At 44.7% G+C, this 27,962-nt stretch overlaps 1 protein-coding gene across 3 annotated transcripts in view; it reads right to left on the bottom strand.

Annotated features, from left to right (window-relative positions):
- Positions 1 to 23,766, bottom strand: part of Rffl (ring finger and FYVE like domain containing E3 ubiquitin protein ligase) — a 66,355-nt gene extending 42,589 nt beyond the window's left edge. Inside the window, exon 1 of one of the 3 annotated variants that reach the window (XM_028759460.1) lies at positions 23,563 to 23,766. The gene's annotated coding sequence lies outside the window, so the exon portion shown is untranslated. Of the gene's footprint in view, positions 1 to 23,136; positions 23,200 to 23,562 lie in introns of those variants that run through there. The other 2 variants (XM_028759461.1, XM_028759462.1) reach the window with 2 other exon arrangements.
- Positions 23,767 to 27,962: the final 4,196 nt, after the last annotated feature.

Here is a 27,962-nt window from a genome sequence, read left to right as displayed (position 1 = left end):
AACCTGGTGTGGTGGTACACGACTTTAATCTCAGCACTCTAGATGCAGAGGAGGGTGAATTTCTGTGAATTCAAGGTTAGTCTGGTCTTCATAGTGAGTTCTAGGACAGCCAGGGCTACATAGCGAGACCCTTTCTTAAAACAAAACAAAACAAAACAAATTACAACAAACAGGAAATACATGCAGACAGAATCTGAGTTTAAAACTATGCCACTTTACTCCCTTCCAACAAACAATTCTGTTTGGTCCCATTCACACAACTCTAAAGAACTATGACATTCCAGAAGGGCAGCCACTGGGAAGTATGATAAATGCTCACTGGTTTTCCTCCCGGGTCAGTGTTGACCATTCAGAAGCTGGAGGTATTTAAAGGCAAGTTTCCCTACAGTGTGTTAATTAGTCCTTCTCGAAGGATAAGGCATCTTTACAGCAGCAACACCCATTATCTCACCAGCCACACTCCAGAGAATCCTCCTGTAGGTGAGGATAAGCCCCACAGACTAACATAGCACAGCTCTCAAGGGTCACATTCGCCCAGTGTTGTTACAAAGCTATTAGCTCCTCCTACTCTGGTAAAAATCTAGGCAGTGGGATGCACGCTAGAAATCACGTGATCCATGCCAAGACCAACTCAAAGCATGGAGCTCCTCCATCTGCTAAGATACCGTTCAGCTACGGAGGGCCAGCGTTCTGAGATTCTAACAGCTTTAATCTACTTCTCCAAATACAGCCTCCCTCTACCCCAGTACCTCCTTTTACACTGGAAAAGACAGAGCTCATAAAAGATGATAACTCTGAACTAATGGCTTCAGGCACATGAGGTTTTATGAGATTATGTAAAATTACGAGACTATGTAGAAATAAGAAAATAGTACTGGTTCTGTCATTTAAGTTCTTTCAATTTTAAAACTTAAACAACCCACCTCCCAAAATTATTAATAGGGTTTTTTTAATGGGTAGTTGCAATATATGTGTGTGTGTGTGTGTGTGTGTGTGTGTGTGTGTATACATATTTTAAAAAATGAGCTGGGTGTGGTGGTTCATGACTGTAATCCCAGCATTCAGGAGGCTGAGACAGGACATAATTTTGAGGCCAGCCTGGGTACACAATAGGTTTTAGGCCAGCATGAAACCTTTCTCTCTCTCTCTCTCTCTCTCTCTCTCTCTCTCTCTCTCTCACACACACACACACACACACACACACACACACACACACACTTCAAAACAAAAACAAACAAAAAACAAACCAGGGACCATGGATATGGGTCAGTGGGTAAAAGTGCTTGCTATGCAAGCTGGACAAGCTGAGCTCTGTCCCTGGAGGCAATGGTATGCAGTGGTACACATCTGTATTCTCAGCACTCAAAGGCAGGAATGGGAGACGAGACAGGACACAGGACAATCAGCTAGAAGCTTATGGGCCAGCTAGTCTGGAACAATACAAACGATGAGATGCTGCCTCAAACCCTGGGAGGTAGGTGAGAACTAACTCCCAAGAAGATGCTGTCTCAGTTCCTACTCTCTCCCCACATACTACAAATTAAAAATGTAATCCTAGAACTCAGGAGGCAGAGGCAGGTGGATCTCTGGGAGTTTGAGGCCAGCCTGGCCTACAGAGCCAGTTCCAGAATAGCCAGGACTACACAGAGGGAAATGCTGTCTCATAAAACAAATATACATCTATCTCACACATTGTTTTGGACTAAGCACATATAATGACATTTCTTCCCTGCAATAGAGCCTAACAGAACAAACAACTATGAAAAAAAATTAAAATCTTCATTCCTCAAGAATCTTTAGACTTGTCGGGCGGTGGTGGCACACGCCTTTAATCCCAGCACTTGGGAGGCAGAGGCAGGCAGATTTCTGAGTTCGAGGCCAGCCTGGTCTACAGAGTGAGTTCCAGGACAGCCAGGACTACACAGAGAAACCCTGTCTCGAAAAAACAAAAACAAAAACAAAAAAAAAAAAAAAAAATCTTTAGACTTCTAAGTCCATACAGAATGAGCAAGCATATACAAAGAGGTCAACAGATTCAGGGAAGGAGCCGCAACAAGGATCAAGGATCAAGAAGCCAGATTTAATTTTTTTTTTTTTAGACTCTTTTGTATATAGCACAGGGTGGCTTCAAATGAATGGTTTTCCTGTCTATGCCTCCTGAATGCTGAGACTGTGGGCATGCCCACCACTTAGTACATTTCTTCTTGACAATAAAATTAATCTTACATTCACATCCTTTCTCTGAAAGTGAAGCAGTAAGACCCAAGTTTCCAAGAACCAGTGGTGTCCCGACACTGTCAAGTTCTAATCCCTGTGGTGTGAGGGGTTCTTACTGGCTAAGCATACCTTTTTTTTAAGGTTTATTTTTATTATCTTTAAATGTGAAGGAGGGATATATGTGTATAGAAATGCAGTGCCCATGGAGGCCAGAAGTAGGTGTCAGATCTCCTTGGGAGATAGCGCTATGGATGACACCGGTGCTGGGACTCAAACTCGTCTTCTATGAAAGGAACAGTGCTCCCCACCCACTCAGTCATCTCTGCAGTCATCCCCCTTTCCAAATAATCAAGAGTACCTGCTATTCTAAAAAGATAAAATAAAATAATAATAATCATATGGAAACCACATCATCTAATAAATCATAGAAATTAAGGCAGACGAATGAAGTAAGCTGCAGGATATTCAAGAATCAACTACAGTGCTGCTTAAGAACCACAAAGGGTTAGCCAGGCAGTGGTGGCGCATACCTTTAATCCCAGCACTTGGGAGGCAGAGGCAGGTGGATTTCTGAGTTCGAGGCCAGCCTGGTCTACAGAGTGAGTTCCAGGACAGCCAGGGCTACACAGAGAAACCCTGTCTCGAAAAACCAAAAAAAAAAAAAAGAACCACGAAGAGCGTTCAGGGATAACGATGGTTTCCATCCCAGTCCCTCAGCATCTCTGAATGAACAGAAGTGAAGGCACAGCCCAGAATCCTGTCACAGGTGGTTCAGACATAGACCAGCCTGTGACAGTGCCTGGAGGCTATTGCTGTTTACCTGAGCACGCACACAGTAAAATGATATGTTTTTTTTCAAAGATCACTGAATTGAACAGTAGTCAAACAGGTCCTTGACATCAGTCCTATCCACAAGAACAGCATGGAATATAACTGAACTGCTCCTTATTTTCTCGGTTGGGCCATTATTCTTCTCAAGTCTCCAGAAGACAATTTTCCTAACTGCTGTCACCCGCAGTCTGGCTATACTGAGCCGCTCTCACACCTGGGATGCAGTATAAGGAACTTCATAGAATTTTTATTGCTGAGAAAATGCAAGTTCACTTGACTCCATGGAACAGTCAAATGAAACAAAGGAGACCACCTCCCCGTGGGGACAGGCTGAAAGCTGAGGCTTTTGACTTCCTGATGAGGCAGTTTTCCCAGAAATTCAAACCATGGATGCTATAGAGCTCATATGTCTTGAGAGTGCCCAAATGTCAACTTATCGAAACTGTATCAGCCAGTGCAGCTCACTGTAACATTTGGAAGCACAAACCTGCTGTATAAAATGGCCTCTCCTGGGAAAGAGAAGCTGTCGCCATAGCAGAGATCATTCCATCTTGGGGCCAGGAGGACCAAGCAGCCCTTTAATCTTTAACGAGCTACTTTCATGTTCAGACATAGGAACTGGCACAGCTGAGCCTCAACCAGCTTTTCGGTTCAACAACCTCAAGCAGAATGAAGGTGTGCCAGTCCAGCCTGTTCCCCCATCACAGCTCCCAGAATCTGTTCTATAATGTAATTGTGAGCCCTTTATTATCCACTATGGTCTAATACTTCATAGCTCAGGAAAGGTATCCAATATCAAGAGGCTAGCAACTACCCACCTCAGGCACAGTAAGATGCTGAATTCCTGTAATAGAAAATGCAGCAAGCACACTGCAACAGAAGGAGTTGAAGCTGTCAAGACACCGTCTGAGGACCTGATGAGGGGCTGGGAGAAAGGTAGTCGACAATGTGATCAAATTGCTGTCTTGGGCAGCTCATTTCAGAACCTGGCAATGGAAATCTTGGAGCCATTTGTGGGTGTAATTTTCTACACAGGGCTATTTCTTAGCCTTCTTCCTGAGCTGCTCACACAAGAAAAGGGACAGAAAAGAAGTCCTGACATCAAACTCCATCACCCAAACAACTCAAATGGCTGCATAATGAAGTGATTATTAGACTCCAGGCCTATTACTTGTCTTGGGCCCATAACCTTCCCTCTCAGAGCATGGTAACTCAGCGCTGGAGACCATCTGAATCTGTAATTCCTTTCAATACACCTTTAGATTCTTTCCCTCCCAAAATAGTGTGTGTGTGTGTGTGTGTGTGTGTGTGTGTGTGCAGACACACATATACACACACACTCATTCTCTCTCCCTTTTCCTCGAACCCTCTCTAACACAGACACTCTCACCCACTCACAATGTCTCTCCCTCCTCAATCCCACATCCTGCCTCATTAAGTCAAACTTCCAAAACCTTCACCCCATTTCCACTGAAAATCCAAAGGACCCAGTTACCTTTGCTCACATCTCCAAGCCTAGGGGGCATCTGTCAACAAGGGCTTCATCTTTAAGGGTGAGTTGCAGCCAAGCAGATACAATTCCCTGCTCACCTACAGTTAACCATCAAACTGGCTTCTGTAGGCTATGGAAATAAAGGGATACAGCCGCACAGCTTGAATGTCTCATCGAGGTGATCAAAGTAAAGGAGGAGGGAGAGAAGACGGGAAGAATGACTTCAAAACAAAGACTGAACTGTACATTCTGAGAGGCTGCCCAAGTGTTAAGAAAACACTTCATCTGACTAAGCAGCTGATGACAACAAGACAAACACCCCAAGGACTGCACACTCTCTGAAGCTGACTGTGCTCAGTCCCCACCTCCCCAGGGTTCAGCAAGAGGGCTCATCATCATGAGGGAGGCTTGCATTATTTATAATGAATGAGGGAACACAGCCTAACATCCAGATTCTATTGATTTACTGGCAAATAAAGCTACAGCCCTATTTCAACCTGAGCCCATGGATCAAGGAATAAAACTTAACCTTTTTCAGGTCCTTAAAGGTAGGGGAAGGGGAGACGGGGAGAGGCTGATCAATGCGTGCTAAACTAGAGTTATATAGCAGTAAGAGGCGAGGTGACTGAACATGATGATAATATATTATGTATTTCTGAAAAGCTGGATGAATTGATGATGACTGAGAAGACAGACACGATGGAAACATTACACACTATATACATGTTGAGACAGCACAAGGCACTCCATAAACAGGTACAATCTTATGATTGGGTATCGGTTTAAAAGATGAATCTAAAACTGGAATTTTTGTGAAAAAGCATTTCTGCTATCCCTTTTATAATATAACAATTACAGGAAGGATGCTTATCCTCTAACCTAATAAGGAAAATTATCACCATACTATGGTGGCCATCAGGGGAAAGCATTGTGGCTGGCAGGCGGGGACCGCATGCAGACATGGGGCTTCATGATGGACACACTGATACACATACAGAAGCAGAGAGAAATACAATTACAAGTCTACAACTGGCTCACTTCTGTAGAGGTGGAAGTTTACCTTCTGTCTAGGTGCATTTTACACTGTTGCACTATTTCTAAATAAGCAGTTTAAACAACTTGACCTTAAGGTTTTAAAACTACTTGAAAACAATCTGAATTTTTTTTGTTTTTGTTTTTTGAGACAGGGTTTTTCTGTGTAGCCCTGGCTGTCCTGGAACTCACTCTATAGACCAGGCTGGCTGATTAAAGCTGAGATTAAATAGCCACCATCATCATCCAGCCTATTGAACAACTTTTATTTGTAGTCAGATTTTGAGGACATAGTCACAGAGGCAGATTTATAAAGAAGTCACCAGAAACTCCTAGTCTGGACTGCATGGTCCCAGGCAGTCAGGAGAGTGAGTTAGTCTTGGTTCCAACTCATGACACACAGAAGTGAGTCTCCAGACCCCAGCACAGAGGCAGAGTCACATGGACGGCTAAAAGCATACAACTCAAAACCTGTCTTTGTTGGCCAAGTCAATTGACTTCAACTTACTGAGTAATCTGATGAACTTAAAAACCAAATCCACCAGGGCCAGGAATATAACAGTGGCAGAGAGCTTGCTTCAGAACAAACAGAAAAAAACGCAAAAACGCAAAAACAAAAAAACAAAAAAACAAAAAAAAAAGTCAGAGGCCACCTGGGCAATACAACATGACCTTGTTTCAAAACAATAAAGAGAAAGAAACCTGACCACATGTCACCATAAGGCCCATCAATTGCATTCTGGACATTTAACAGTGAAATTAAAACTTGTATCCAGGGCCAGTGAACCTGCTGACCAGAGTTTCGTCCCTGGAACCCACAAGGCAGAAGGAGAGAACCAATTCCAGCTAAGTTGGCTTCTGACCTCTACACATGCACCATGCAGGGCACATGCTTACACACACACACACAAACACACAAACACACAGACACACACATACACACACCCCAAATGTAAATAAAAAAAATAAAACTTCTGTCTATACACATACCTGCAGCAGGTGAATGTTCACAACAGCCTTATCTGTAAGCGCTCGAAAGTGGTATCGACCAACATGCTCTAAAACAGGTGACTGGCCAACGATGCTCAGCAAAGAGAGAAAGGTGACTACTACATGCAACATGGTGATGTCACGCTAAGAGAAAAAAGCCAGCCTCAAAAAAGTTACATATTGTTAAAAATCCATTTCCACACCATTTCTAAAATGACAAAAACGAAGAGCTAGAGAGTGCTAGCTGCCACGAATCAGAAGTGGCGGGGACAGGAGGATCTGTGAGACTCACTCTAAAGAGGGACCGAGAGAAGCTCTGTGTGCATGTGACCGTGTCGACTTCCTGGTTTGATAATGGTTAAACAAATATAACCACTAGGGAAAGTTGGGTGAAGGACACACGATGTCTTAGCAAACATCACTCTTGATGTAATGAAACACCATAATCAAAAGCAAGTTGGGGAGGGAAGGGTGTATTTGGCTCATACTTCCATATCAAAGGGAGTCAGGACAGAAACTCAAAACAGGGCAGGAGCTGATGCAGAGACCTCGGAGGGGTGCTGCTGGCTGGCTTGCTTCGGATGGTGTGCTCAGCCTGCTTTCTTAGAGTACCCGGGACCACCAGCCGAGGGGTAGCATCACCTACCATGGGCTGGTCCCTCCCCATCAATCACTAATTAAGAAAATGCCTTACAGCTGGATCTTCCAGAGGGAGGCATCTTCTCTCCTTTGTCCCCTCCTTTCTGTAACTCTAGCTTGTGTGTCAAGCTGACATAAGACTAGTTGGCACACATGAAAGCACTGCTATACTGCAGCTTTTAAAAATGATGTTGCATTTCTTTTTTGCATGCATCTGGTACTGCCTGTTTGCTTACAGAGGTCAGAGACAACTTCAGAACTTGGTTCTCCCCTTTCACACTGTGGGTCCCAGAGACAGAACCTGGGTCATCAGGCTTGGCAGCTGGAGTCTTTACTCACTGAGCCAGTTCAGGGATGCTGTTTTTGCAATGTTTTGTAAAACTGCAATTATCTCAAAATAAGAATGTATCTAAGCCGGGCGGTGGTGGCGCACGCCTTTGATCCCAGCAATTGTGAGGCAGAGGCAGGCGGATTTCAGAGTTTGAGGCCAGCCTGGTCTACAGAGTGAGTTCTAGGACAGCCAGGGCTATACAGAGAAACCCTGTCTCGAAAAACCAAAACAAACAAACAAACAAACAAACAAACAAAAGAATGTGTCTAGGGGGTAGAGAGGGCTCTGCAGTTAGGAGCACACACTGCCCCTCCAGGGGGACTGGGCTAGATTCCCAGCACCACATGGCAGCTCACAACCAGATTCAGCGCTCCAGGGGACCTGATGCTCTCCTGACTCCTGGGGACTAGGCACAAATATGAGACACATACAAAAACACAAGCAAAACAGTCATAGAGACAAGGTTAAATAAATAAATATCCCTTTTAAAAATAAAAGTTTTAAAAAGAAAATTAAGTGAAGGCTGGATGTAGTAATCCATGCCTTTTAATCCCAAGACTCAGGAGGCTGAGGCAGGAGGATCTCTGTGAGTTGAAGCAGTTCCAAGACAGCCAGGCTACATAGAGAAACCCTACATCAAAAAAACAAAAATAAATAAAGTACAATTACTGAATTGTCCATCGACTACGGAGAACTAGGAATGGCAAAGTTGCTGTCTAGCACAGCATATTTCAGACAATTTTTCATTCAATGCTATTCAAGGTGGGGATTAAAAATAATAATAAGGGCTGGAGAGATGGCTCAGTGGTTAAGAGCACTGACTGCTCTTCCAGAGGTCCTGAGTTCAAATCCCAGCAACCACATGGTGGCTCACAACCATCCGTAATGAGATTGGATGCTCTATTCTGGTGTGTCCGAAGACAGCGACAGTGTACTCATAAATAAAATAATAAATAAATCTTTAAAAAAAAAAATAATAATAATAATAATAGCCGGGCGGTGGTGGCGCACGCCTTTAATCCCAGTACTTGGGAGGCAGAGGCAGGTGGATTTCTGAGTTCGAGGACAGCCAGGGCTACACAGAGAAACCTGTCTCGAAACAAACAAACAAACAAACAAACAAACAAACAAACAAGACTTGAAGCAAGGAATGAGTGCTGGCCCAAATGAAATACACTCAGACCTGACCTGTGTGCTATCCCTCCCTGGCAGTTTTCTTTGTTTCCCTCTTTAGCTAGGGACAATGGCAGAAGTACCCACAGAGCATGAACTCCCGAGGCTGTTTGGGCTCAACAGGCAGAATGCCTGCCCTGAAAACCTAGTAAGAACCAGAGCCAGTCAGACAGGGTGTGGTTAGAGACAGGCTGCCTCGAGCGTAGGGCAGGGCAATCAGTTGCTGCAAACAGGTTTACTTATTCTGTGAGACTGAGGGGCACACTACAGATAGTAGACTGTGGGTAGTTGCGGTTGGAGATAAAAGATAAAGCTGGCATTTCTACGTCCTGTGACACTCTCCCCTTGGGTCACATTCTACTTTCTATGTGAACAATGCTTCTCAGAAGGACAGACCAGCGTCACGTCTCTCACCAACGTCACTCCCAGCGCACAGACTACATGGCTCACAGGCTCACATAGGATTTGTGAAGAAGGTTACTCATCAACAGGATGATATGTTCAGAAAAAGAAAAAGAAAAATGGCCAGAAAGCCCACTGATGCGAACCCCCTAAACCAAAGCGTTAGATAGTGGGCCAAATATGCTTTTAAGGGTGCCTGGTTTATACATTTAAATTTTTAGGATTAGGAATAAATGATAAAACAATTCTTTAGTACTAACAAAAGCACACTAGGAAGATAAAGAGCAAATACATCATTTTAAAGTAGCATTTCACAGGAGGAGGCCCATGTCTCAAATAAGTTTTAAGCCCACATTATATGAAATGGAATCTGTAAAGACTCATCTGAAAAGTGTGTGCTTTCGATGAGCTGAAAGGGTGGGCGGTGATGGCAGCCTGGGGCTGGGGACTCAGCTATCACATTCAGCTGGTTCAGTTTCAATGCTGCTGGCCTGAGGCCAGCTTTTTTTGTGTTTTCAAATCTGTGGAACACAGGCAATAGCAGCACCTGGCATCTTGCTGGTTGGCTGGGGGGTTGAATGGGTTAATATGGTAAAATTCCTGGCACATTCTGAGTGTTGAAGTTTTTGTTCTGTTTGGTTTTCTGTGGTGCAGGAAGGAGCCCAGTGGCTGGCATATACTAGGGAAGTAAAGTGCTCTACCGCCAAACCCCCCTTTGGCCCACAGTGTTGGCGCTTTTCATTCAAGGAAAAGAAGACACAAAGAGACATGTTCCTTCCACATAACAAGAGTTTGGGGGTTTTGTTTGTTTGTTTGTTTTTTATCAGTCTTACTCAAAGTTTTCTCATATTTTTAGGTTGGAGTAAGCCTTCTACTCACACCTGCTTTAGAATGCATACAGTTTCATTCAGAAAAAGATCACTGTGCACACTGGGAGGAGTAACATAGCCCACTGAGCACACCCAGCTCCCCAGGCTCCTATGGCCAGCATATGATTCCAACAGGAAGGCGGCTGTTTGTAGAGACAGTCTTACTACATCCGTCACAAAAGAAATGTTCAAAGTCACAATCCAAGACTTCACAGGGCTGGCAGAGAGACTTTCAAAGCCATCTGTACTCTTACTCATGGACACTCCCCATCTTTCCTAATGGAAGTTATACTAGCTAAACCCTGCTGTAAGATGGCTCACAGCCTGACAGCAGGGTATACTACCAACTAGTCATTAACAGGAAAGAAAGGCCCAAACCAAGGTCAAGAGTGGTTCCTTAGTTGGCTGGGAGAGGATATCTTCTGGAGATGCTGAGAGAAAGGCACTCGTTGTGAATTACCTGGACACAGGGAATGAATGCCCTGCTTGAACCTTTCTAGCTTCCTTATCTATTCAGGAAAGAACCATAGACAGTCTTAGAAACACAAACTCAACGAGTGGTGGTGGTGCATACCTTTAACCCCAGCACTCAGGAGGCAGAGGCAGGCAGACCTCTGAGTTCAAAGCCAGCCTAGTCTACAGAGTGAGTTCCAGGACAGCCAGGGCTACACAAGAGAAACCCTGTCCTGAAAAACCAAGCAAACAAACAAATAAAACAAACACAAATCCTCTCCAAAAGTGTTGAACAACATTTGTACAAAGGCCCCAGCAGGGCCAGAAGCCTGGACAGCTGTGTCAAGCCGCAGACAAGGCATTTTCTAATCAGCTTTACTTCTGAACAATTGAAACCATCTCCTGTGCAGAGTCCAGACACAGGAAGCTGTGTTCCAGCAAACATCCAAACAACTTCATTGTTTAACTACCCAAAGAATGCTCCAACAATCTTTCAAGTTCGGAATTTCATACAAGTAAACAATCAAACCAGAATGAAAGGCACATATGAAAAGAATTCTACGGCGCGGGCGGGGCGCCCGCACAGACACCAATTTCAACATTACAACCACGCAAATGACTAATGCTTCTTCACACTTCTTACGCAAGACTCCTGGAAAGCAAGCACAGGTAAAACGCCTCAAACTACACATCCCAAATTTTCATCTTCTGCCCTCTTTCAGCACCTTTGTCAGTGGTGAGTTCCGTGACTGGCCTCGAAGTTGGAAACGGTGCTAGTTAGTCACCAGAGCTGAATATGCCTCCTGATACAGCTCTATCGACTTATTCTTAAACACAGCAAAGGCAATGTCTTCGCACTGGATTAAAATTATAGTTCTGACCTAGGAGTCCCCAGGTGGTGGACCACCTCTCCTGGGAAGAAACGGGAGACTCCTGGTTGCTACAGTTACTGGTGGTGCTAGAGAGGAAGGATAACCTGCATCGTTGAATTCCTGAGATGTCCTCAGAGCCACCTAGAACAATGTTACTCCAAGTGTGCTTCAGATCTGACAAGGGAGACAGAAAACCATGTACACTCGGATATTTTCACATGACTTTGACATTGCTGTGACAGTCAAGGCTGAGCCTTTTCTGTCCACTTATCCTCTTATAATTTAGATGAGGGTTGGGGAGTAGATGGGAACCCTTAACAAAGCCGGTCCCTCACCACATTTTAGGACATGCTAACTTTTCTTTTCTTTTTTCTGAAACACCAATTCTTTTTTTTTAAAGATTTGTTTTTGTGTCCGGGTGTTTTGCTTGCCTGTATGTCTGTCTACCACATGCATGCCTGATGCCCAGAGGCCAGAAGAAGGTTTCAGATGCTCTGAACTGAGTTATAGAGGGCTGTGGGCTGCTGTATGAGTGCTGGGAATCGAACCCAGATCCCTTTGCAAGAGCAGCCACCTCTCCCACCCGTGCCCTAACTTTTTACATCACTGAGTGCCAGCTGGTCACTCCTGTTATGAAGGAATCAAAGCACCCTTGCTCTCAGAACCTCACGCATTCTGACTGAAAGTACAGAAAGCAGTAAGGGAGCATGCTGCTGTAGTACTGGAAAAACAGCAATGAGGACGCAGGAGACCTGACTTGAGCTCCTTCGTTTCCTGTGCCTTCGATATTTCCTCTACGAAGTAAAGACATCGACATTCAGCATTCCTCAATCTTTTTGGTCTCTGGTTTTGAACGTGTGAGTTTTTTTCTCAGACATGCCTTCTCCAAGTGGGGACTAGAGACCGTTTCAGAATGCTACCACCCCCCTTCCACACACCTAGATTCCACAGGCCTGGACTAGACACTGGGAATCTGCTTCATGGTCTCATCATGTAATCCTAGCTGGCCCAAAACTCAGAGATCTGCTTGCCTTCACCTCTTGGGTATGCTGGGATCAAAGGTTTGCGCCACCACGTGGAGCAGGAATTGGAATTTTCAAAAAGACCTGATGAAAACTAAAATTTGAGCTGTATAACCTCCCTATAGCTTTACAAATAAAAAGAAGTCACAATGTCTGTGCCGTCTCCAACAAAGACAGATGTTTCAATACTTTCATAATGTTTACGTACTAGCAAATTTCCACACTCCCACCTTTTCAAAAGTGATGTTTGGTGGAGGGTTCAAATGAGGCTTAAATGCACATCTGTAATCTCAGTGTTTGGGAGTCAAAGGCAGAACAATGGAGAGTTAAAGGTCACCAGAGTGAGACCCTGTCTCAAAAACAAACATTTAGCTAGCTACACGGCAGAGCACTCAAACTTGCCTTCTTGAACTCTTTAAGTTTGTTCTACTCTCAAACAAAACCAGAGGCTGTGTGTGTGTGTGTGTGTGTGTGTGTGTGTGTGTGCGCCTGCCTGTGCACCTGTGTACGTACACACATATGTGGGCATGGCGGGCAAGCAAACTCAGGGCTTTCCGCATGCTGGGCAAGTATTCTGCCTCTGAACTAAACCCAAGTGCTTGAGGCTTTTTTTTTTTCTTTACTTAAGAAATTTCATGCTAAGTCAGGTAGTGGAGGCATACACCTTTAGTCCCAGCACTTGGGAAGCAGAGGCAGGCGATCTCTACCTGTTTCTGGTCTATATAATGAGTTCCAGGACAGCCAGGGCTATACAGAGAAAACCTGTCTCGAAAAACCAGAAAAAAAAAGAAAAGAAAAGAAATTTCACTTTATTTGTTCAATGTGAGTGGTTTGCCTACATGTATGTATGTGTGCCACACGCATGCCTACCTAGCATAGTTGTAAGCCATCATGTGTGTGCTGAGAACCAAACCTGGGCTCTCTGCAAGAACAACAAATGCTCTTACCACCAAGCCATCTCTCTGGTCCTGAAATTTTTTTTTCTTTTCTTGTCTATTTCTTTTAAGTATTTGTGTTTCTAAAGATATTTTCACTTTTGAAACTGGTTTTGGTTATATAAGGCTATAGTTGAAGCCAGGTATGGTGGTACACATCTGCCTGGTCTACAAAGCCTGTCTCAGCAAAGCAAAACAAAATCTGGGGTTGGGGGAAGAAAAGGGAGGGCTCGAGGAACAAGGGGAGGCAGGAGGCGGGCTAGGGCAGGGGGGTGGGACAAAAAAAATCCCATCAGATTCTGTCAAGCAACTAGGATTTAGGCATCTGATGAAAACTATCTTCAGGGACAGCAGTGTGCACCAGTCACTGCTGGTTCAGTCACAGTTCCCAGGCTCCTGCTCTATACCTGTCAGCAGTGTAGATCTGGGGAACACTAAGCTCACCCTGTCACCTGGGGTACTCAGTCCAACCATATGCCCAAAGGTGTACCAGGAAGGTAGAAGGCCTTTTGTCAAGCATTCTAGTAACTACTGTGCTGCCCTCTTCCCACCCAGTCAGTAAACACCCGAGCTCTGACACAGACTACAGCAAGTCTTACGTGGTAGACGATAAAACCAAGAAAAGCACCTGAATCTAGAATTGCGCAAAGTGCAGAATTTAGAGGTGGACAAAAATTTTGGTTTTTTTTTTGTTTCTTTTTGGTTTTTCGAGACAGGGTTTCTCTGTGTAGCTGGAACTCACTCTGTAGACCAGGCTGGCCTTGAACTCAGAAATCCACCTGCCTCTGCCTCCCAAGTGCTGGGATTAAAGGCGTGCGCCACCACCGCCCGGGTTTGTTTGCTTTTTTGTTGTTGTTATTTGTTTGGTTTGGTATTTGAGATAGGGTTTCTCTGTGTAGCCCTGGCTGGCCTGAACTCGATTTGTAGACCAGGCTGGCCTTGAACTCACAGAAATCCAACTCCCTTTGCCTCAAGTACTGGGATCAAAGGCTTGTGGCACCACCAGCTGACAAAGTTCTTCTTTCCTACTCCCTTTGCATAATTTTAGACTCTATTCCTCTTTATTCCAACAAAAATCCAAAGTGTCCAAACAATGGCTACATGACTGCAAAGACCAGAGAACCATACTTAACTATTCTTCAAAACAGCCAAACTTGCACTGGCCCACCTGTTAGAGCACCAGAAGACACAATGCTCCTTCCCCAAGCAGAACATTTACCTTTTCAAGTAAAGCTTATGGTCTGGTTCCCTGTGAGAGGCTACAACCTAACTGCAAGGACTCAGGGAGCGCCTGGCAACCTCCTGAGGGTGAGGCCAAGGGAGGGTGAGGCGTGGCTAGGGACAAAGCAGGTGTCTTAAGTCTCTTAGTTACCACTAAGGAGGGAGAGGAGGGGGTGGAGGACACATTCTGTGATAGTGAGTGTTGATTCACATAATCACTAAGGTCAGTGTGTTCAAGGCATCAGCCCAAGCCTGGAAAGTTTCCAAGACAAAGAAGGTAAAATAAGAAAGCCGGGTGGGGGAGGGGTGCTCTACTTAGGAAAGGCTCTTTCTTTTCCTACAAGTCTATTAACATAACCCAGCAAATAAACAATGGCAGGCAGACTACTACTAATGGACTGGCCTTTGCCACACAGTGCCTGATTTCTGGACACCTGGAAGGATGACTAGGCAGTAGTTCCTTAAGGGGGATCCAGACAATTACAATGTTTGAGCAAAAGCTACTGGTTCAAATGGGGGTGACTTCCTCCTCCACTTGGAGGGAGCCAGGTTCTAAGAGAGGTGGGACGAACTAGCCCTGACCATTCCACATCCCAGAGGCAAGGAAGACACACCTTCCCATGCCCTTCTAGACAAGTATGGAGGTTAAACTAGGGGACAATAAAGCTTCAGGAGCCAGAGTGACAAAGTCAAATGACACCCATCCAATGAAACCTCAAATTCACAGCTACTCAAAGTCACAGCTGCAGGGATATCATCTGAGCCCACAAAGTGGAGACCACCTTGGCCACAGCATTACAGCCTGGCCTCCACTCCATCACCCCCCCCCACCTCCAAAAATCCCATTGTGTTCATATGGAAAGTCTGCTGAGACACCAGGAACACCGTGTCTGTTTTCACCTCTTGATAGGAGGGGACAATGGAGAAATTACCATACCAAGATCACATTTCATTTAATAAATACATACAAACATAAGTGAATGAATGAATGAAACAAAGAAAGTTTGGTGCCTTAACACATTAACAAGCATTGTAGGTCATGGCCATGATATTAGCCTGGTGACAATCTCCCTATGAATCCCATAGGAAATTAAGTGAGGATTAGAATAACAGGATATAAAGCCTCCTTGAGAGCAAGTTCAGTTGCTGAATAGCCAGAGCCATTCTGTGAAACATACAGGAAAATTATGAAAGGATTTCCCAGGCTTCACAGCCTTCCCACTTCTGTGTCAACCTTATAAGGGCTACGATCTAAAAGGACCAGACCGACTCTTGGGGAGAGAATTAAACACTGCGGCTTATCAGAAAGAACCACTCCGGTCTTCAGGCTGCAAGACGGACGGTTCACGTGCTCATGTAACTGTGATATACTTAAGTTTCCAAAAATTACATACATTTCCTCAAAAGAGATGTAGGAAAAATATAATCACGGGGTAAAAGGCCAAACACTGTCTCTGCTGAATGCTTAAATAGCCAATTATGTGTCTTAATACATTAATTCTATACAGAGGAGACTATTACAGGCAAGTTGAATAAGACATCTTAAAAAATGTACCCTGGGGCCTAAGTCCATTCAACTGACAGTAAAATCACCCTCAAAAAAGCAGTTTTATGCAACATCTAGTATTTTAATTTTCCAGCTGCCAACAGGAATGTATAAAGGAGCAGAAATTAAACTAATTATGTCAGCGCTCAGTGAACAAAACTTTAATTGTATTACACACTAGACATCGACTGAACAATACAAAGGCCCTTAAGGGTAGAGACTTCTACAGAATATAAATGATTCCCAGTCAATATGACAGAAATTAGTCTGTTTAGGCAGTGAGTGAACAGATTCATAGGTTACATGCAAAAATTTGGCTGGTATGCTAATCCAATATAAAAACAAATATGGTATAAGGAAAAAAAAAAAAAACTTTACCATGGCTCTAAAACACCCCCACGATTTCCATATGCTGTGTCATTAGTAGGCCCTTGGAGCCAGCACTGTACTAATCAGCTTCTTTGACGTCCCCGCCTACAAAAGAGCCTATTCATTTAGCTGGGAGACAGGTGTTAGCAACCAGCAACCTCTTTCAGCCTCTGGTCCAGGGGCCCAGCCTGAAGTCATCATGGCACGGGTCAGCAAATGGAAAGGAGGGGCAGCTGGAGGAGGAAGAGGAAAGGAGGAAAAAGACAAAGGCTAGAGAAGGGGAAACACGGAAACACGACAGGCACTCCTGAACAAGGCCACCCTCAAAGCCTGCTAGCTTAATCTGGAGTTTCTGGGCTATCGTCCAAATATACCAAGCAGAATTCAGATAATGTTATTAATTTATTCCTGCAGGTAGTAATTCTGGGCACATGCCAACACTCCACTCATTCTGAAAAAATTTTAAAGCACTGCTAATTGTCCTGTGGTTCATTTTTCCTCACCTATATTCTCTGGTTGTTTAGTCCTTAATCTTCTATATACGTTCTAGAAGAGCTAAGTGGGTAAGCATTCCTGGAAAGACACAAAAGGGAGGCTGGATTTGAACAGATTCCTTAGCTAGGCATGATGAACTTTTATAATCCCAGTTACGGAGAGGCAGAGGCAAAGGAACAGCAAGTTCAAAGCCAGCCTGGACAACTCTCTCAAACTGATAACTGTCTCAGTTTGGGTTCCTATGGCTGTGATGAAATGTTGTAACCAGAAGCAACTTGGAGAGGAACGGGCTTATTTCACTCACAGATCCATATGACAGTTCATCATCAAAAGCAGCGAGGACAGGAACTCAAGTAGAGCAGGAACCTGGAGGCAGGAGCTGATGCTGTAAGCAAGTGGGAGTGCAGCTTACTGGTTTAATATTATGGATTGCTCAGCCTGCTTTCTTATAGAACACAGGACATCCAGCCCAGGAATGGCCCCACCCACAATAGGCTGGTCCCTCCACCACAAATTGTTAATAAGGAAAATACCCTATAGGCTTGCCCACAGCCCGATCTTATACAGAGATTTCTTCTCAATTGAGGCCCCTTCCTTCTTGGTGATTCTAGCTTATGTCAAGCTGACAATAAAAATAGCTGACTGATGAAGAAGATAGTGGTGGTTCTGCAGTTAAGAGCATGTGCTGCTCTTACAGAGTGCCCAGGCTTGCTTCCCAGCACCCACATGTGCACCCACATGTGGTTTACAACCATCTCTAATTCCAGATCCCACACCTTCTTCTGACCTCCATGGGCATCAGACACGGACATGCTGTAAGACATACATGCAGACAAAATAGTCATCACATAAAATAAAATATAAAAACCTAATATACATACACGTACATATGTATGTGTATATATACACACACACATATATAAATGCATTAGAGATGAAGTTTAGCAGCATAGTACTTGCCTAACATGTCTGAGGCCTTAGGTTGAAGTTCCAGATGCCTCTTAGGAGGCAGAGACACAAAAACCCAGCTTGGGTTATACAGTGAGACCCTGCCTGTCTCTATCTGTCTCTCTATCTGTCTCTCTCACACACATAATAATAATAATAATAATAAATAAAAAAGTTTTTGTAAATCCAACCATAATCTTAGCACATATGAGCAAAGCCAGCGCAGGGGGGATGGAGAATTAGAGGCCAGGTGTTATATACCTTTAATCTCAGCACTATGGAGACAGAGGCAGATGGAACTCTCGAGTCTGAGATCAGCTTGGTCTACACTGCAAGTTCTAGACCAGTCAGGGCTACAGCGACTTCAAGAACTACAATAACAAAAGCCATCCTGGGCTATGTAGCAAAATCTCACAACCTATATTTTCTTTCTCCCCCCCACCCCCCCACCTCCCTTATTCCTCTTGTTCCAGCCCCACTCGCTCCAGCCCAAAGGTCTACTCATTTATTATAAGTACAGTGTAGCGGTCTTCAGATAACCCATAAGAGGGCATCAGATCTCATTACAGATGTTGTGAGCCACCATGTGGTTGCTGGGAATTGAACTCTGGACCTCTGAAAGAGCAGTCAGTGCTCTTAACCACTGAGCCATCTCTCCAGCCCACAACCTATATTTTCAAACCATCTTTTCAAACACGAAGACTCTCCAAAGGCTTCTGGCAGGAAGTCTAGCTTGGGAGCCATTGTTGTATTTCATTAGTATGACTATATGTAATTATGACATAAGCATACATAATATGCACAAAAAATGATGTTATCGTCTTTACATCAAGTGCTATGGAACTGTGAAAACTCGGATTCACTCCTCAGTTTTCTTAACATTTTAAAATCTGAAGTGGAAAACCAGGCGGTGGTGGTGCACGCCTTTAATCCCAGCACTTGAGAGGCAGAGGCAGGCGGATTTCTGAGTTCGAGGCTAGCCTGGTCTACAGAGTGAGTTCCAGGACAGCCCAGGCTATACAGAGAAATCCTGTCTCGAAAAACCAAAAAAAAGGAAAAAAAAATCTGAAGTGGAATCCAATGAATTCTCAAGGAATGGCTGCCTTCTGGGACCTTCCTACAATAAGCAAGCTACCAGGTGAAAGCGCTGTGGAATATGGAACATAACATGATGTTCCTTCAATGACACAGAGACTTCAGGATCTCCCAATGCCACTGGGCCAACACTCACCTTTACGAACTAGTCATGGCACTAGCAAAAAAACCCAGAAAACTATACACAAAAGGCTGTATTTTGCCAGGCAGTGGTGGTGCACGTCTTTAATCCCAGCACTTGGGAGGCAGAGGCAGGCAGATTTCAGAGTTGGAGGCCAGTCTGGTCTACAGAGTGAGTTCAAGGACAGCCAGGACTATAAAGAGAAACCCTGGCTCGAAAAACCAAAACCAAAACCAAAAAAAAAAGTATACTAAGAGTTCGATAAACTAAAAGGTCATTTAAAGTAGCTGCCTCAATATACAAAGAGCATATTTTCTCTTTTAATCTTCATATGAATATTTCCCATCTTTTAATCCACAGAACAATCCTACCAGATGTTTTCATTTTTGTAGATTAAGGAAAAAAAAATAGCTCAGCTGAGTGGTCATGGCACAGGCCTTTAATCCCAGTGCTTAGGAGACAGAGGCAAGTGGATTTCTGAGTTCGAGGGCAGCCTGGTCTACAGAGTGAGTTCCAGGACAGCCAGGGCTACACAGAGAAACCCTGTCTCAAGATGAACGAATGAATGAAAGAAAGGAAGGAGAAAAGAAAAAAAACCAGGCTCACAGAGGTTCAGTAATTTGCCTAAACCCATGCAGCCAGGAAGTGAAAAGCTGGGTTTCAAAACTAGGTTAGTCTGTTTCTTAAATTCTTATTTCCCTAATATATCTAGTGCCTAATTCTGTTTTAACTTAGATCCTCCTGGACTTGAGCAACTTTTCTTCTTTTCATGAACTAAGCAAAGAACCCGTGACTAAAACTTTCTGATGATTTATTAAGCACCTATTAATTTCAATAAGGGCTTCAGCTATGAGAAACTAAACAGCTAGCATATTGGTTTTATTTTAAAATGGTACACAGAAAATCCCAGGCATTTCTCCCATCCCACACTGATCATAACGACATCCACTACCTAGTCAAACCTCCAGTCCTTTCTACATTATTCATTTGTCCACTCAGGGGATAAAGAAAGCTACTTTCACCAAATACCCTCCCTCATGACTCCCAGTAGATAATACAGCAGAGGGGCCTTGCTGTGAAGCAATGAACATAAAAGTCATAAAAGCCTTTTGTTAATCTGTCACAGCTAGGAGATGGGCTATTCTAGCAAACCAAACATCCCTAACATCACGATGTTATCAGAGACACTGCCAGTTTATAAAGAATTCAGTGTATCCCCTTTCGATTTTCAAGATTTTAAGAAAAGCTGGGCTGTGGTGGAGCACGCAGGAGGCAGAGGCAGGTGGAACTAACTCTCTGTTGAAGGCTAGTCTGTCAGCCTACAGAGTTCCAGGATAGCCAGGACTACACAGAAAAACCCGGTCTCAAAACACCACACACACACACACACACACAAAGCAGAGGCATCAACTCCAATGTTCAAAGTTCCATACTGACTTGAGGTACAGATGATACATTTTTATTGCATATATTTATATACTTAACAAATACATATATATATATATGTCAATGCAATACAACTGTGATTCCCAAGTTAGGCTGCACTGCACCTCAGAAGCAACTGGAGAGCCTTTTGGAAATGGATGCTTTCAAAATGTAGGTCATCATCGAATGAATGAATCAAAACCTCCAGGAGGTGGGGCCCTAAGGTCAGCATTTTTCAAGAATGCCTGGGTTACAAACAGAACCGCGCAAGAAGTGGCTGGCCTCTGGAAACTCCTTACTAAAAGCCAGGGTGAAAGCTACACACTGAATATAATGTGTCCTCCCTTTGATGACACAGGAGACTTCAGGATCTCCCAATGCCCCTGGGTCAACATTCATCACTACTGACTAGTCACCGTACTGGAAAAATCAGAAAGTAAGGAAAAGTTTACCACAGATTTCCTAATGCCAGAAAGCTGGAAAGACCAGCTTTTGTTTTACTATCAGATTCAAAGAGCTGGGTTTCTCCCAGAAGAAATCCAGACTTTATGCTTGCTTTGTAAAAGGGAAATGTTCTAAAAACATGCAGAACTCTTAACGAACTGCTCAGCTCTGCTTCAGTTTTAAACGGGGGCTCCAAAAATGTGGACTAATCAACCTGAATACGAAACACAAAGGAGAAACACTTCATGACCATCTTAAGGGAGAGAGAAGATAATGGGTTTAGACTAAGACCAGCTTAACAGAATTAGATGTGATCACTGTCCAGTGCATAGCAACTGTTAAGTCCCGGGGACAGAGAGAACTACAGGCTACACAAGAGGTCATTTACCTATTTGAGATGGCATTTATGAGACCTGAGAGCCCAACTCTCAGGTTTTAGGTTTTTAAAATTCCATGGCTAACATAAAGTCACAAAAAGAGAAAGTAACCGGGGCATTCCCCATTAAAGAATGAAAGTCTGGGTCTGCATATGGAAAGAGCGCCCTTTCAATTGCCAAAATCATAGCTGTCAGGTAATTAAAATAGCCAAGGTGCTATGGTTGTAGCAGCTCCACCCCTTCCCACCACCACCCCCCAGCACAGTGCTAAGAACCAGTAGCCATCAACAAGTAATCAATTCCAAAACAAGCAAGCAAAGCAGCCCCTCCCTTGAGACTTCACTAGCAGCAATGTAAACGATCTAGTCTCATCAAACTGACTGATGCTCCAACTCTAAACTACAGAGACAGACTGTCAGGTGTGGCAGTTAATCTTTCTCTCCTCCCCAAACATAAACATATTACCAACACAAGTTTGGCGATAAAAGTCCCTAATCTCCCATTAAAATAACAGCAGTATTAAAGGCTCTATGATAGGAATAAAACCCAGTGTACCTAGCTCCCTCCCCAACATTCCTCAGGTTTATGTAGATGACGTCAGAAAGTAGCAGGTGTGGCCCATACAACCTGATGTGGCTGCATTAAACTTCACAAGGCTCCTGTAATTCGAAAAGAAACTCCTTTTGTTAATGTTGCTACTTGTTAAACTTGTCAATGAAAATCCCTTTAAGAGGCATTTCTATTAGACGGCACTAAATACTTAGGTCAATAGGCTTGGTGGATAGAAAGTTTGAAAACTCTTAAGCTTTCTGAGAACATCTTTCTCCTTTTGTCTTTCTTTTAGCAGTTGGTTAAATTGGTCAATCTGGTGAATTTACAACCCTGGATCCCAATGTAAACAAACAGGATAACAGCTTATCAATATAAGTTTTAATGTCCTGGGCTCTGCGATTAAACATTAAGGTGAGTGTGTGTCCTCTATTACACAGACATCGAACACCATCAAGTTATTAATTAGCCCTGCCACATCAATCTGCTACTGTCCTCCAACAAACCACAACTTTTTAACTGTACTCTGGAATCCAGAATTAGCAAATATGCAAAGTTTCACAAACACTGGCCACCATCTATTTCTTAGCATTCGAAAGAATGGGGAGGAGGGGCAGGAGGGAAGGATAAAGAAGTTGCCAAAAAGGAAATATGGCCAGCTTCAGTCTTAGAACTCTACGAACTGGGCCCAGGACGAAGCCCCCTCCCATTCCTAGAAAAACGCCACAATATTCGAACAGCCTTGCCCACATTTCAGTACACTGAACTGTCACGGCAAGAACCACCATACGGCTCTCAAAAGTGGGGACAGGAAGTCTCTCGGTTCTCCAAACCACCAGCCAAAACATATATAAGGCATAAGGAGTTTACTACTTTCTTAGAAGGCCACATGTATCCCGGGGTGTTTGTTCATGCGTCACTCTGGCCTTTAACCAGGATACAGAGTGTGAGTGGGGAAAACCCCATTTCCGAGCTAAGAATAATTTTCCCCCATGGTGGACTGAGAGGAATGTGGAACTCTTCCTCGATTACACAACAGCACACCCCAATCCCCTCCTCCCCCCAAATGACAGCCTTAAAGAAAAAGGAGTAATTACGCTGTTTTGTTTTTTTTCTACCAGTCTCAAATCAAGCTCTGAACATACAGATGCCAGGAAAGGCTGCGGGCTCCCCTGATCTACCCAGACTTCCCCATGCCCGGTCAAATGTCTCCTGGACAGCCAGCTGGAGAGGGGCCCCACTTCCCTCTGAGTCTCGGCCAGGACCACACAGTGGCGACCTAACACACCTCGGGGACAGAGGTCGACTCCCAAGAGGCAGACAGCAGATTCTGGCAGGGAGGAGGGGAGAGCAGCATCCCAAACTTCCCATCTCCAAACTCCGAATCTCCAGGGTCCTCCTGTAGGAAGAGACCCAGTGCCGCCAAAGCTCTGCCTCTGTAGACAAGTTTTCTGTCCTACAGAAATGCATCCTTCCCCAGTACCTACCGAGCTCTTACGACACTTGGGTACAAGTTGAGGACACACGTCCCGCACACAGGCAAAATGCTTTGCGGCACTTTCAATGGGACAGGTGTGGGGTGACCTGGCGGTGGGGAGTTCCTGGAAGAGGCTGCCCCACTCTCGGAGCGCAGCTGGATCCTCATACCCCCCCGGAGCACAGCCTGGAGCACCCGGTCCTCCAGCCCAACCCGCCACAGCCACCGCCTCCTCACCTGCCGCGGACGCCGCCGAACCACACCTGGGACGGCAGAGGCCAGATCCCGATCGCGGCTACTCAGGCAGCGGGGCTGCGGGGTCGGCGGCCGCCGCAACTCCGCGGCTGAGGGGCGCCCGGGTGCCCGAACCACATTATCACGGGCGGCCCCAGGAAGTCCACCCCCACTAACCCAGTTCCCCCGCGGCTCGGCGTGGGCCCCGCCCGCCCGTCCTGCGTGCGACCCCGCCCTCCCCGCGTGAGGCCCCGCCCTCTACTCCACCCCCACGGGAGCGCGCCCCGCTCCGCCGCGCCCGCGCCACCATAGAGAGGAATCGGGCACGCGGCGGTCTAGAGTGCAAGCCTCCGCGAGCGCCCTCTGTCGGAGCCCGGGCTCGTCTGCAGGGCCGGCGGGAGCCCGGCTAGTCGTGGAGTCCACAGTCTCGGCTGAGCCAACCAATCCCATATGTGGTGACCTTGAGCAAAAACCCTTAAGATCACCAACTAGCTTTATAGTAAAGTTTGAATATTGAACCCTTGATTTCATGTGCGTCATAACCTGTGTTTTCCTCCTTGGATAAGCTACTTTCACGTAAGAAAGGTGAGGACAGGGCGGTGGTGGCGCACGCCGTTAATCCCAGCACTTGGGAGGCAGAGGCAGGCAGATTTCTCAGTTCGAGGCCAGCCTGGTCTACAGAGTGAGTGCCAGGACAGCCAGGGCTACACAGAGAAACCCTGTCTCGAAAAAAAACAAAAACAAAAAAACAAAACAAAAAAGAAAGGTGAGGACACAGCTGAGAAAGGTTGCAGTACAATGAAAACGACTGCTAAGAAACCACCCAGCCATCGTTCATCACCTGTGCACCTTTCGGCAGGCACTTAACCTTTCCAAATTCTTCCCCATCCCAGAAAGGCAGGTTGGGCCCGCACATTAAATGAGATAATGCACAAAGGCCTTAGTAAAGCATAAAACACCGGGGTAGCATAGGGGATCATTAGCCAGTGCTCTAAGAAGATGCCTAGTCACGGACGTCATATAAATGCTAATTCTTCAGGCTAGTGTATAGTGACATCATTTTCTTATGCCTCAGGTCCCTATCAAAGACCTCTCAGAGTTTTCCTGAGCAATCTGTATTTTTATTTATTCAATATTTTGGTGCTTGGGATTTTTGTACATACTAGGCAAGTGCTCTATCTACCACAGTGCTACCCCTTGTATTTTAAAATGAGGACTATCAGAAGGGAACTGAAGCTAAAACATGTGTATCCGTATCAGTCTGTCACCTTATAAGCCCTTTGCTATTTCCAGTTCTCAGAACACCCCAGCAAGCTCTGTACTGTTATTTGCTTGTTATCAACAAGGATCTACATTTTAAGTAATTTTCGAGCTTCCACACAGAGAAAAGCAGAGCCGGGATGCAAAACTGTTTCTTTCTCCAACCTGAAGTGTATAGGGAGCTCCGGCTTCTAGGGACCCCGGCACCTGAATTGGATATCCAGGCCTTGCCCCTTTCTCCTGCCTGCCTAATTCTGCAGTTTCGCTTTGCCGCAGTTCCCTATGGTCTCTACTTCTCTCCGGCTTTTTCCTCCACAGAGGTGTGTATCATCGGCTCCCTTCCCTCTCTGGTTCTTGTACCTTTGACCCGCCAACACTGGCCACCCTCTCATGTTTCTGAAATGGGTCTGAGCGCCACGCTGGAGTCGCACGTTCTTCACAACACCGTCTCTGGATATGAATTATAGACACAGACATGTAATAGGTCCAAAACGGAAGTGAGAAGAGATCTAGACCTGGGATTGTTTGTTTGTTTGTTTGTTTGTTTTGGTCAACTTAACTCACAGGGTGCCCTGTTCTGCAAGGAAGTGCACTTACCCCGCACCCCCGACCCTCAGTCGGACCCAATAATCAGGGCCTGAATTCTTGGCATCCGACAGAAATCCTTTTCTCGGGGCCCTGTGGTCCATTATTATGGCTAAATCATCCAAGTGCTGCTAAATAATGCGCAGACCACTGGAGCGAGGCCTCAGAGCTCCTTCACCCACACCCCTCCTTTCTCCACCTTAGGCGTTATCACCATCACAATTTTTCATCTTTATCGTGCCCTTCCGCAGAGGCATTCAATAATGTACCCATTGTGCGAGTAATCTGAAATCCTTTTCGGCGAGCAATAGTATTTAGTAGTAATAAAACACTAATTTGTCTACCAAGTGACATATTTATAGGAGCTGTTTCCTTTGACAAATTTTTATTATTTCTACTCATTTGCTAAGTACTTTCCAATACATATTTATGAAGCACACGCCTTTCTCCAAATAGCACTGAAAAAATAAATCACATTATTTCTTTTATTAGTAGCAGCAAGGCTTCTAAGTCCTACTGCCCTGATTCCTGTTACTTCTGGCAGGCGCCAGAAGAAGTAATAGTGATGGAGCACCTACTATGTGCCAGTCTCTCTGTGAAAGGCACTTTCCATAAGTCATCTATTTAACTCCCCCGAGATACACATTTTACCAATAAGGAAAATGTAACCCCATACACCATAGACTTCTACCAGTAAAACAAACACATTATCTTGTCCAAGGGATTCTGCCAGGAAGAGTGCATCAGGGTACTGAACCTGGGTCTTTCCTTGATGCCAAAGTCCTAAATCACTAGCCATGGGCCACTCTAACATCTCAGGATATGACACTCCATAAAATCAGCCAGTCATGGTGGTGTAGGCTTTAAATTCTACTACTGGAGGGGCAAAAGGCAGATGGATCTGAGTTCCAGGGCAGGGGAAAATATGTGTGTGTGTGTGTGTGTGTGTGTGTGTGTGTGTGTGTGTGTGAAGCTGTTGCCAGCTGGTAAGGGCACACACATGCTTTTAATCTCAGCACTTGGGAGTCAAAATCCTACTCTTTTACAGAGGGGGCGGGGAGAGAGATCAATGGTGAATGTGTCTGTCTGTGTGTGCGGAGCTGGTGTACTAGTAATTAAAAGTTAAAACCAGGACCTTAGACATGCTGGACAGTGCTTTACTACTGAACAACACCTGACTGGTAATATACCTTGCTCTTATTAAAAATAAGGGACTGGAAGGATGGCTTAGCAATTAAGAGCACTTGTTGACCTTGCAGAGAATCTGGGTTTAGTTTCCAGCACCTATATAGTGGCTCACAACTACCTCTAACTCCAGTTCCAGGGGATCCATCACTTTCCTCTGGCCTCTATAAGCACCAGGCACAAACACAGTGCACATATCTACATATAGGCAAAACATTCATATACATAAAATAAATAATTTTTTTAGACAATAAAATGAATAAAGCAAGCAAGCCAACAAACAAAGCCAGTTGAGTTGACACAGACCTATATAATCCCAGCACCCTGGAGGGGAAAGCAGGAGAATCAACCAAAGGTTCAAGATCTCACTGGGTCAGACACTTTTCCTCCAAAAAAGAAAAATAAAAAGTCATGTGTGTGTGTGTGTGTGTGTATGTACATATGTATGTCTTGGTCTCTGTTCTATTGCTGGGAAGAGACACTATGATCAAGCTGACTCTTAGAAGACAGTTAATTGGGGCTGGCTTAATGTTTCAGAGGTTTAGTCCATTATCCTCACGGTGGGAAGCATGGCAGCACACAGGCAGACATGGTGCTAGAGAAGTAGGTGAGAGTTCTACATCTGGAACCACAGGGAGCAAGACAAGAGAGAAACTGGGCCTGGCTTGGGCTTTTGAAACTTCAAAGCCTACCCCCAGTGACACACACCCTCCAACACCACACCTCCTAATCCTTCTCAAGAAGCATCACTCCCTAATGACTAACCAAACATCCGAGCCTATGGGGGCCGTTCTAATTCAAACCACCACAATGTGGTGTATAATGTATACACACATACTAGTAATATAGAAATATACATATTATTTTATAATTTCAGCTGTACATACACATCACCAACAAAGAACTGGCGAGCTGAAACTCTACCCAGACACCTCCAAGCCAGAATATAGTGAAAGCCTAGTGGCTCTTCGTGCATCTAAATCCCCTTATCTCCTCCTGGCTCTCTTCTCAGGCATGCGCAGAGCCTGCTGTTTTTCATTCAGCTTTCTTCCCCTCTAACCCTTCAGCTCTCTTTCACACACATGCTATCTGCCTTCTCTGAAGTATTTGTCATTCTCTCTTCCCTGGGGGAAACCAGGAGAAGCTGATAAAGCGGATCTCTGATCTAGCTTTTTATGGTGAGCTCAGCTGAAAGAGGGTTGAGATATGCAGCCTCCGCTGTTGGGGCAAAATATGAAAAAGAATTTTGTTAAAATATTTACATATTTTCAGCTGAAAGCAGCAAGAGGTTGAGAAAAGAAAGTCTGGCATTGATTAGGATTCAAGTTTAGACTCTCATGCTGTCGTTTAACAGATACATGTCCTAAAACCCC

The sequence above is a fragment of the Grammomys surdaster genome, unplaced genomic scaffold, assembly GCF_004785775.1.
Source record: "Grammomys surdaster isolate TR1022 unplaced genomic scaffold, NIH_TR_1.0 126278, whole genome shotgun sequence".
Lineage (NCBI taxonomy): Eukaryota > Metazoa > Chordata > Mammalia > Rodentia > Muridae > Grammomys > Grammomys surdaster.
The sequence above is the reverse complement of the archived record's forward strand: the minus strand, read 5'-3'. Positions and strand labels throughout refer to the sequence as shown.